The 10,462-nt window shown below is 29.7% G+C and overlaps 1 protein-coding gene and 1 long non-coding RNA gene across 3 annotated transcripts in view; one reads left to right on the forward strand and one right to left on the reverse strand.

Annotated features, from left to right (window-relative positions):
• LOC136796724 (uncharacterized) overlaps nt 1-10,462 on the reverse strand; it is an 887,913-nt gene that overhangs the window by 539,134 nt on the left and 338,317 nt on the right. The window lies entirely within an intron of this gene.
• Nucleotides 41-10,462, forward strand: part of LOC106681672 (uncharacterized) — a 68,345-nt gene continuing 57,923 nt past the window's right edge. Inside the window, exons 1-5 of the long non-coding RNA XR_001343288.3 lie at nt 41-343; nt 3,742-3,841; nt 7,372-7,435; nt 7,675-7,739; nt 8,100-8,270. This is a non-coding gene — a long non-coding RNA (uncharacterized lncRNA). The remainder of the gene's footprint in view (nt 344-3,741; nt 3,842-7,371; nt 7,436-7,674; nt 7,740-8,099; nt 8,271-10,462) is intronic.

A 10,462-nucleotide genomic window follows, 5' to 3' on the forward strand; every position in this document is an offset into this window, starting at 1 on the left:
GTTTCTTTAATAATAACTAAATTAACAATATATTATTCTTTCTTCTAGTCATTTTTCTTTCATCAAAACATAAAAAATACTTAATAAAATCAAAAATTATAAAAAATTAAATATATAAACAAAACAAAAACAAAGTTTTATCATTTCAAAAAGAAATTCTTTCAAAATTCCTTCGTTACACTTTTCTTGTCGTCCGGCCCATTTCCCCTTAAAGTCGTCTCTTCGTCCTATCGTTGAAAACAAAAGTACGTAAAAATTTGAACCTTAAAAAAAAAGATAATGAGGCAGTATGAAATAAGCTTGAATATCAAGTGAATATGGTGTGCACATGGTATTACTTTGCGTAAGTATCAAGTTTTATCAATTAAAAGTAGTTTTTATTGAGAGTTATAATTATTATTTTATCATTTATTTAAATGCGATCAAAGTATGTTTAGCCTATACAAGCCCTACGTATGTACAAAATAGATTTTTACATTTCCATACCGTGTTTGTGTAGGTATAGTATAACATTTACCTTAACCTTCTTCTAAAAAAAAAGTTTATAAAACATAAACTTATTACTGTTGATTTTATAAATAAAAAATTATTATTTTACATTTTTTAGATTAAAAGTCGACATAATTTTGGTACTAAATCGATTTTAGGGTATATTACTTTTTTTGGAGGTAATCTTTAATTCTACCAAAATTGTTATGATCAACAATTTATTTTAGGGGGTCATCCTTGGATCAGATTTCGTAAACTCCATATCAGAAGAGGTTTAGTTGAACATAAAAGTAAGATTGAATTTAAAGAATATATTGAAAGAAAGTGAAATTACTAGTAGAGGGGGTAGGCCAAAAAGAATATATAATAATCTTAGTTTAATTAATTTAAATTTTATTTAATGTTATGTAATTTTTTTCATCTATTTACTTATTTTTATCCTTAATTTATATTTTAAATTTTAATATGATAGTGATCAGTTATCACTATTACTTTTTGCCTAGCAATGTTATGGCAGATTTTAATATCTATCAAGAAATAAAGTCTAAAAAAAAAATATTTTAAATTTAGATAATGAGGAATAATTTCTTTTAATGACGAGTCACCATTCTGTATAGTTAGTAGAAGAAAATGAATAATGGCGTATCTGTGGACTAAACAAAAACAAACTTAATTGTTACTTTCCTTATTCAAACAAGAGTTTCTTGTGAAAACGGTACCATCTGTTTCAATTGTTAGAAACACGCCCATGAAAGTACTATGATGTGAATAAATTTTGGTCATACAACTTTTCATGGTTCAAGTTGATTAGAAGGTGAATAGACAGGATGAGACATAGGGTGCCAGCCATAAGTTCTCTAAGGATGGTAACCTCGTCCAAGAGGGTACTATTCCTGTAAGTACCAATGAGGAATGCAAGTCCGGAAGGTAGCGAGCCGCCGGAACATGCAGGAAGGTAACTTCGTTCTACCGGGTACTATTCCTGTAGATACGAAGGGGTGTGTAAGCCCGGAGGGTAGTCAGCCACGGGATCCTACAAAAGGATGAAAGGTAGAGGAAGGAGGAGAAATCAAGAGAAGGCAGAGAAACATAAGACAATATACATTTCCAAAAATATAGCACTAGAATGTATTGTTCCACTATGTAAATTGCTATCCTCTGCTTTCTAAAGAGGTGTTTCTCGTTTAGCGAGATTTCGCATTGAGACCTAATTTTGGCCTACTGTTGTCTCAGAGCAGCATTTAAATGATATCAAGAGATACTACCTGTAAGACGATACCTTTAAGTGGATCAGCAGATTCTACTGTATCTTTATTAATTCAAATGATACATTTATATATAAATTAGGGTAAGTCAATATTTATCTGCAATTTCGTTTTTGTTGATAGCATTTTCGTTTTGCGTTGATAACGCAGGCTTTGTTTATTTGTTGTTATGTCTATGCAAGTTTTAAGCTGCTAGGTTAGTTTCGTTATCGCTGTAGTACTGTTAATCATGGCTGCTCCGCTTTCTATTTGCACCAAAGAAGAGCAATGTTCAATGATCCGTTATTTGTGGTCGGAAGGCGTATAAGGAGCCGAAATTCATTGAAGACTTTCGGTAAAGTACTGGAACAGTGTTGTTTGTGTACGAAAGGATTGAACAATTCAAAAATGGTCGCACAAGAGTTACACAAGATGAAGGAGCCGAACAACCGTTTACCGCTACAAATAAAGAAAACATTGAGCGCTCACGTGGAATGGTGCTCTTAGACAGACGAGCAATTATTGATGAAGTAATGAACCTCGGACTTCCTGGCTCGCAGCTCAACCGAAAACCTTCTTTTATCCTTTTTTTTTTGTATCATGAAGCTTGTACAACGATAGATCAATGTTCTTGAAAGTTTCCTATTTGATTACGACAGAATTCTATAACTATATTGCGGATAATAATTGACTTGCCCTCGTATATTACAATGTCTTATATAGTTGTTACATGGTAAAATTAAGGTATTTACAATAAATAGTATAAATATTAATATACAGCGTTTGCTTGTCGCCAGTTATAGTTTCCGTGTTAGCCGATAGGTTGCGTCATGCCGTGCATTAGCTGTTTAGGTGGCTGTAGTATTACCAGCAGGTAGCGTGTCGCTACAGTTCCATTACTATTCCAGATTTATTGGAACTAAATCAGACGACCTAGAACACCTAAACTTGTTATGATTGATTACTGTATTGATTTACACTGATGGAATGGGAAAAAAAAAAATATTTTCAAGGAAGACCAGAGGGAGGAACAAATAAGAGAAAGTAGCAGGAGAAGATAGAATGGAAACAATCGATTGGGAACTGAGCCGGAACCAGATAGACCATTAACTGAAGTAGCCGTAATGAACGTTCACTAATTTACACATATCGAGCTGTTAATTATCACCTCTCTGTCTCAGCAACTCTCGTAGTTATCAGAGAAAGGTTCGCGTGCTTAAATTTAACAAATTGAAAATTTAACGTGCACTAAAAACTGGGAAAGACAATGAAAATACTTCAAGTTAAAAGCAATTGAGATTTTTTCGTGGCTGTTTTTCATACTGTAAAAACGGTTGTACCAAAACCTTTTAAATCCTACAGTGAATTTGACACTTTAGGTGAATTTTTATATCACGAAAAAAATACAGCACCTTTATATTACCTCATTGAAATTCAAAATTTTATTGTTATAGCATTGTATAGGTGGAAATTTGTATTTATTGAATTGTTACCTAAATTTAATTTTCTTTTTATTATGTGATCAGTTTTATTTTATTATATTTGTATATAGTTTCATATTTTTTATAGCAGATATTACAATTCTCTTCAATAAAATATAAAAAAAAAATGAAGTAATTATTTTAATGACTAGTATTCAGATATATTCTTACAATCAATATTCAAATAGCTCTAAAGGTTAAGTAAAATGTGCATATTTTCTCTTCAAAATCAAATGACCACACCAATTATCCTCAGATTTTAAACTTGAAGCAAAATTTTATCCTTCTTCAGTAAAAATATTTTATACAATTCTTAATTTAATCGGAAATACTACAAATTTGTGATTGAGATAGTAAATACAAAACATTATGCGCTAAATTTATTAATAATTTATTGATTTATCCGAAATATAATAATGCATTATAATTTATGTTACATATTATAGATAATCACAGCTAATTTATTATATAAAGTAATTTTTTTTACTATATAAACTTATCCTGAATAATCCATTATAATTTTCTAGCACCGATTTAATTACAAATAAGAGGGTAGAAAATCAACATTTTAATGAAAGCAGAGTAGACATTTAACGAGGAGAATACTGTGGGAGAGAAAAATAAGAGGTAAAAAGGATATTACACTGCAGATTTTATGAAATACTCTTTACTATTAATAAGCATGATTTAAGCGAAGAAAGTTCAATATAACATTCAAGTTATTTTAATCAAGATGCATTATTTAAATATTGTCAATAATGGAAATCTAAATTTACATGTCAAGGTAGATAATATTAATTTACTTCGAATACAATAATTTGTAGAAGGTACTGAAAGATGTAGCAATGTCAGTAGGAGGGATCAATAAGTACAAACTTAAGTAGTTATTTTTTCTTTTCCATTATTTAAAAAAAAATATTCGTACTGTGACTGTTGGTTTTACTCAAAACGATTTTTTAAAAATTTAATTATAAATAATTTAATATATAATAAAAAAAAAGTTAAATAGCTTCTTTATTCTGCATTTATGGAGATAAGAATAGTTTTTTTTTTCTTGAAGAAACAGGCAGTTCTTTAAAGAATGTTTTATTGTGGGAGAGGGTGTCGTTTCACCGAGAAGAATTAGAAGAAAAAAACATTTTGAAGGAAATATGCTGGGCCGTCCGTAGTTCAGATAGTTAGGCGCAGGTCTATCAGACTCAGATCTACGGCGGCGCCTGTTAGAATACGGTTGGGGCGTTGACTTTTTTCATTAAGTAGCGGTCCCGCGAAATGAAGAATTTGACCCCCCACTATGATTAGAATAGGTTGGTCACCTGTAGATAACTAGGTTAACATCACCTTCGCTGTGGATTGTCTTATATTAAGAAAAAAAAACGAAATATGAGGAAATCGTGTAGTCTTAAATTCTGAATTGTAATTTGTACAATATAACCTAATAACATTATCTAAAATTAGATGCATATGAAATATACAGAATGGGGAAATATTGTGAACGGAAAACATTCTTCAACAGGAATGAACATGACTGAAAAGACAGGAAACAGCACTTACTAGACAAACGGTCTACACTTTCAATTCATTACAAAGGACTGATCTACACGAGTATAAAAAGGCTTATCTGGACCAACGGAGTTGAGCTTTCGGGCTCCACTAAACCTTCCAATTCCTCTCGTATCCAATCCTCAACTCCAAAATCCTCAATGCTCCTTACTTTGTCACCAATAAAATACTACTCAAAGACCTTTTTTTTTTAATATTTATTTATTGCTATTTACAACTGTAAATTTAGTAAATCTGATCTAAGACTCAAAGACCTTAATATTCCATTTGTAACCGATCTAGTCCAAAACAGATATCATTCGTTCCATTATAAACTCCGTAACAACCCAAACCCACTAGTTTCTAACTTTGCTTCCTCTTCTATGCCTGACAACACTCCGAGGCGCCTGAAAAGAAGATGGCCACGAAACCTTCTAATGTAAAAACGTTATTAGAGTTCCACCCATGGGTAGTTTCTCAATACCCCTGTATCACTCCATTATAAACTTACATAAAATTCACTGAATGTATTAATACAATGCTATTATTACAATGCAGTTGTCAAAGTCAATAAATAAATTTTCAAAAAGTATTCCTATACTAGGCATCAAATGCCTAGTCTATCAGTATGTGTTTAACAGTTAGTGGTACGTTACACTGTCTATATATTGGTCTAGATGTTCCTGGCAGTAATTCTTGGGTTTGTCGAGTGTTTCGAACATACTTTTTAAGCTCTGCCAAGTACAAATAAGTCTGAAAATATTGTCTGTCAGTGCGTGTGAGTATATAGGGGGCTGACAACACTGAGTGCTCTAGCAACACTGTGGTGCTGGAAAACCTGGACAGTATGGTTATCTAAGAGAACGGTCAAAGCCATGTAAATTATTGTGTATCGCCACTATATTATGCTACATCAATATATGTTCAACAAGAGTTGTTATTTATATGCAAACTACCAACAAACCTATATTGGTGACCCCGACGTGATCACATTGTGTTTGTGTTGAACACTACCCGCGTGTGTTAGTGTTTGGGGAACATTCGTTTATCATCATTTTACGTAAGTCTTTATTTTAACTATAAATTTACATGGTTAATGATGAAGAAAAATCAAAGGGTATTCTTTCAGAGATGCCAGCTCAAAGTATTCCTGCACCTTCAAATAGTAATCCTACAACTACACATTTTGTAGATCGTGTTAGTTTAAAAATACCACCTTTGTGGACGGATTAGCCAGAAATTTGGTTTTAGTAGAAGCTCAGTTTTAACTGTCTGGGGGTAACTGCTGAAACCACTAAATTTAATTACTTAGTATCCCAATTAGATCTTAAAGTGGTAGAAAATATATGGGATATTGATTCATCTGAAGACCCTAATAAATATACATTAGCAAAAACTAGATTACTAAAAATATTTAAAGAAAGTGAAGAAAAACAATTAAAAAGGGAAAAACCTGCCCAGTATGGTTATCTAAGAGAACGGTCAAAGTCATGTAAATTATTGTGTATCGCCACTTTACTATGCTATATCAATTTATGTTCAACAAGAGTGTACAGAGTTGTTATTTATATACAAACTACCGACAAACCTACAAGTATTTGAACCTAACCCAAAACGATACTTGAAACTATTTAAATAAGTTGGGTTCATATGTACCTGGGAAGTAACGGAAACATTTTGGTTAAAATCAACTTAGCAGAAGTGCCAGTTCATATTCTCGATTATGCACTTCTTTTTGTTTTTTACGAGTTTTTTGTACAATACGAGTTTTTTTTTTACAGCAAAATTGGTTTTAATATCAACTAAGTCTAATTTTAATATCCTTTTTGAAATCGTTTTAGAGGGTTTAAATGTATTTTTTTTTTCAAAAATAGTTTTCTATAAAGTATCATTAATTTAGTTTATTTAAAATAATTAAATATCTCCTATTGTTAGAGGTAACAAAAAAAATGGATAAGTATAAACTATAAACGAGTCTGACAATTAACTACTAATGAAAAGAGGAGAAATTTTTTCTTGGGTCGTATTCAAATCTTCAGTAAGATGAATCCATAATATACAATTTAAATTAAAATAAAAACAATGGGACTTACTGAATTAAAAATAAAAAATAAAATAAATAATAATGATGAAGAATCTTATAAATAAAAAAATTACTATCACCATTTGTATAAATGAAAAGATGAATCTACATCTATAATATTATAAAATAAAACTGATTACTTAGTGAAAATAAATTCAAGAAAATAAAGTAAAAAAATAATTACAAAATGAAGTACAATGCAATAAGATTCAGTTTAAAAAAGAGTTGTGTATTTTACCTTCTTTTTTTTTTAAATCATTTTTGACAAGTTTTCTTCATTTCAATAAAAATAAATTTAATTGCTATTTTTAACCTTTAAATAAGTACATCGTGAGAAAACGGAATTTATAATATTGATCTTTGGTTATATATCATTAGATTTCTTAAATGTTTAGTGCGTACAATCAAGTAACTTATGTCCCCCTGTCAAGAATAGGATTAATACATCGCTTATGCATGATCGTAGTCTATACAATGCTTTTTAAACTAACAATTAGTTACCTCTTTTTTTAATTTTTTTTTTCATACCCAGGACTGCAAATTACAATCTGGCTCAGTAGGTATCGACGTAGAATTCTGTCAGTATCACGAGTGTTGTAAGTATCCATCTATATATAGATATTTAAAAAATCATCAATAAATTAATTTATTTATTATTTAATAATAATTTAACTTTTTATTTTTATCTACATAAGTTCAGAAATGCTCATGTTAGATACACATTATCAAGTATGTTAGATTAAGTCCTCCGCTTTTATCGGGCTTTAAATAGAGTCACAATAACTTTTATACTAAAAATAAGTTTCCACTTTTCTTTTCTTGATTTTTTTTTCAGGCCTAGTACTGCAAATAACAATCTGGTTCATTAAGTATCCATAAACTATTCTATCAGTATCACAGGTAAGTATCCATCTATATATAAATGTTTAAAAAAATCAACAATAAATTAATAAATTTATTAATTAATGATAATTTAACTTTTTATTTTCTGTTTACATATATTCAAAAATCTTCAAATATGTTATACTAAGTCCTCCAATTAAATTTCCTCTTTTCTTAGTACAATCAATCCAGAGATTAACTTTATATGACACAGAAAATTAAAATTATAAAACGGTTAGAAGAATTTTATGTGCTCTCGGACAATCGCAATCCGAATTCTGTGCTATACAATTTTGCTTTAAGGGTTACGAAATATTTTTTTTTTAATTACGATTATACGAAATTACAGGCATATTGTGATATTTTTTTTTTTTTCAGATAATGAAAAAGAAGAAAAACTGTCGGCAAGGACTATAGAGCCACAATAAAAATCAGAAAAGGGGAAGGAAAGGAACAAGGAAATTTACAATAAAAAAACAAAACAGATGAAGCTGTGTCACGAGATAATTGTGTTTTGTGTATTTATTCGCAAATAAATCTACAATAAATGTAATAATATTTACAAATATAATTGTTTATTTTCTATCTACATATATTCAAAAATGCTTATTGGAGTACTATTATTATGGAAAAGTCAATAAATACTAGTATATATATAAATCGTACTAAGTCCAAAAATTACTAGATGGAATTCAAAAGAAATGCCACAATCATGCGATTAAGCTGTAGATTATAAAATATAATATTATCCGAAACTTAATAATACTTATCCATTGTAAAAATCACAGAAAATTTGGCATATAAAGAATTCTTTTTATTTGAATCATGAATAATTTATTACAGTTTTTTAAATCAATTGACCCATAAAGACCTAAATGTTCCTTATGTAACCGATCTAGCCCGAACCCGATATTATTCCTTCCATAACAAACTCCCTAACCATCCAAACCCACTCGTTTCTAACCTTGCTTCCTCTTCCATTCCTGGCAATCCTCCGAGGCGACTGAAAAGAAGATGGCCTCGTGACCTTATATTGTAAACTGTTTTTAGAGTTCTACTACTGGGTAGTTTCTCTACATCCTGTATCATATCATTATGTCATTATGATCAAATTTATTGGTTGTATTTTTTTTATACAGTTGTAAATATCAATAAATAAATAAAATAAAAAAAATTATATCAAATCAAATGAGTGAGAAGTATAAAACTACCCCTCTACCCGCTATAAAAAAATTGCGTTCCCATGTTCAAAAATGCTCTGTATAATATAATATACATTTTAGAAAACTTCTGTTCAAAATTCTTTATAATAATATGTGGCATTTATTGTGATCTTTTTTTCTTTTGAAGTATCAGGTAATTTTCTTTTTCTTTTAATTGATTTATTAATGATAATTTAAACTTTTATTTCGTATCTGCATATATTTAAACCTGCTTAGTGGTGTGACCTTCATTCTTATCGAAAATTCAATTTTATTTTTTTTTTATATAATCTATTTATTGTTATTTACAACTGTATAAAAATATATACAACAAGTAAATTTGATGTAGGTGACATAGTGAAATGATACAAACATGTGGAAAATCTACCCATTGATAGTACTTCAATAACATTTCTAGAAGAGAAATTCTCAAGGCCTTCTTCTTTTCAGACGTCTAGGAGGATTGAAGGTGAAGCCAGATTAGAAACAAGTGGATATGGGTGGTCAGGAAGTTTTTCATGGTAGAAATGGTATCTTTTTCTGCCAAATCGGCGACATATGGAACATTGAGGTCCTGATGGATGACTTGATTTGTGAAAAAGTAAGGAGCATTAAGGATTTTGGACTGTAAGGATTGGATTCGGGAGGAATTTGATGGTTTAGTGGAGCCCTAATGCTCAACTCCGTATGACCAGATAGGCCATATATAATAGTCATGTAGATCAGTCTTTTTTTAATGAATTGGAAATTTAGACCGTTTGTCTAGTAAATGTTGTAATAGTCGGAATCGACGAGCAGTTTCCTGTCTTTTCAGTCTTGTATGATAAATATTATTATTATTATATAATTGTATTATATTATATTATATAATGTATTTATTAATTCAATTAGTATATATGTATTACTCCTAAAAAATGAGAGAACCTGTTTATGATTTTTTTCTTAATTTGTATAATTCACACTTTATCAATAATAATAATATAATACAAATATCAAACTTTATTTTTATACTTGCGACCGTGGGAGGATGAAATAAAGTTACAATAGACACGACGGTACATATTGAAAGTTGTACATTGACTTTGACATACGAGGCAGTAGCGCCCTTGATAGTCAAGAGCACTCAAGCCAATGCACTTGCCATTGAAAAGCACTCTTCCCACCTCCACTGACAGTGAAAAATCATTCAACTTTATCAATTTAGTAACTTTACTTTTTTAATTTAAGAATTCTTCCAATAAATATTGTCCCGTCCGTTGAAAAACCGAGTAAAAATATTTCATTCTGAATGTAAAAATAAAAATTGATAATTATTTAATATGTAATAATAACATTTGCGACATGGTTTGAAGAAAACCATTTCTGTAAAGTTTGATAAATAAATAGCGACTCGGAATTCCATCATTTGAGTAAATATTTCAATTATAAATATCATTTATTTATACTTAGTCTGCTCAAATATATTTAGTTGGTACCTACATTATTATATATTTCTAGTTATTTTTTTCTATTTTTTATTCAACTATTCACAAAAATACA

The sequence above is a fragment of the Halyomorpha halys genome, unplaced genomic scaffold, assembly GCF_000696795.3.
Source record: "Halyomorpha halys isolate HHAL.00 unplaced genomic scaffold, Hhal_1.1 Scaffold357.1, whole genome shotgun sequence".
Classification (NCBI taxonomy): Eukaryota; Metazoa; Arthropoda; class Insecta; order Hemiptera; family Pentatomidae; genus Halyomorpha; species Halyomorpha halys.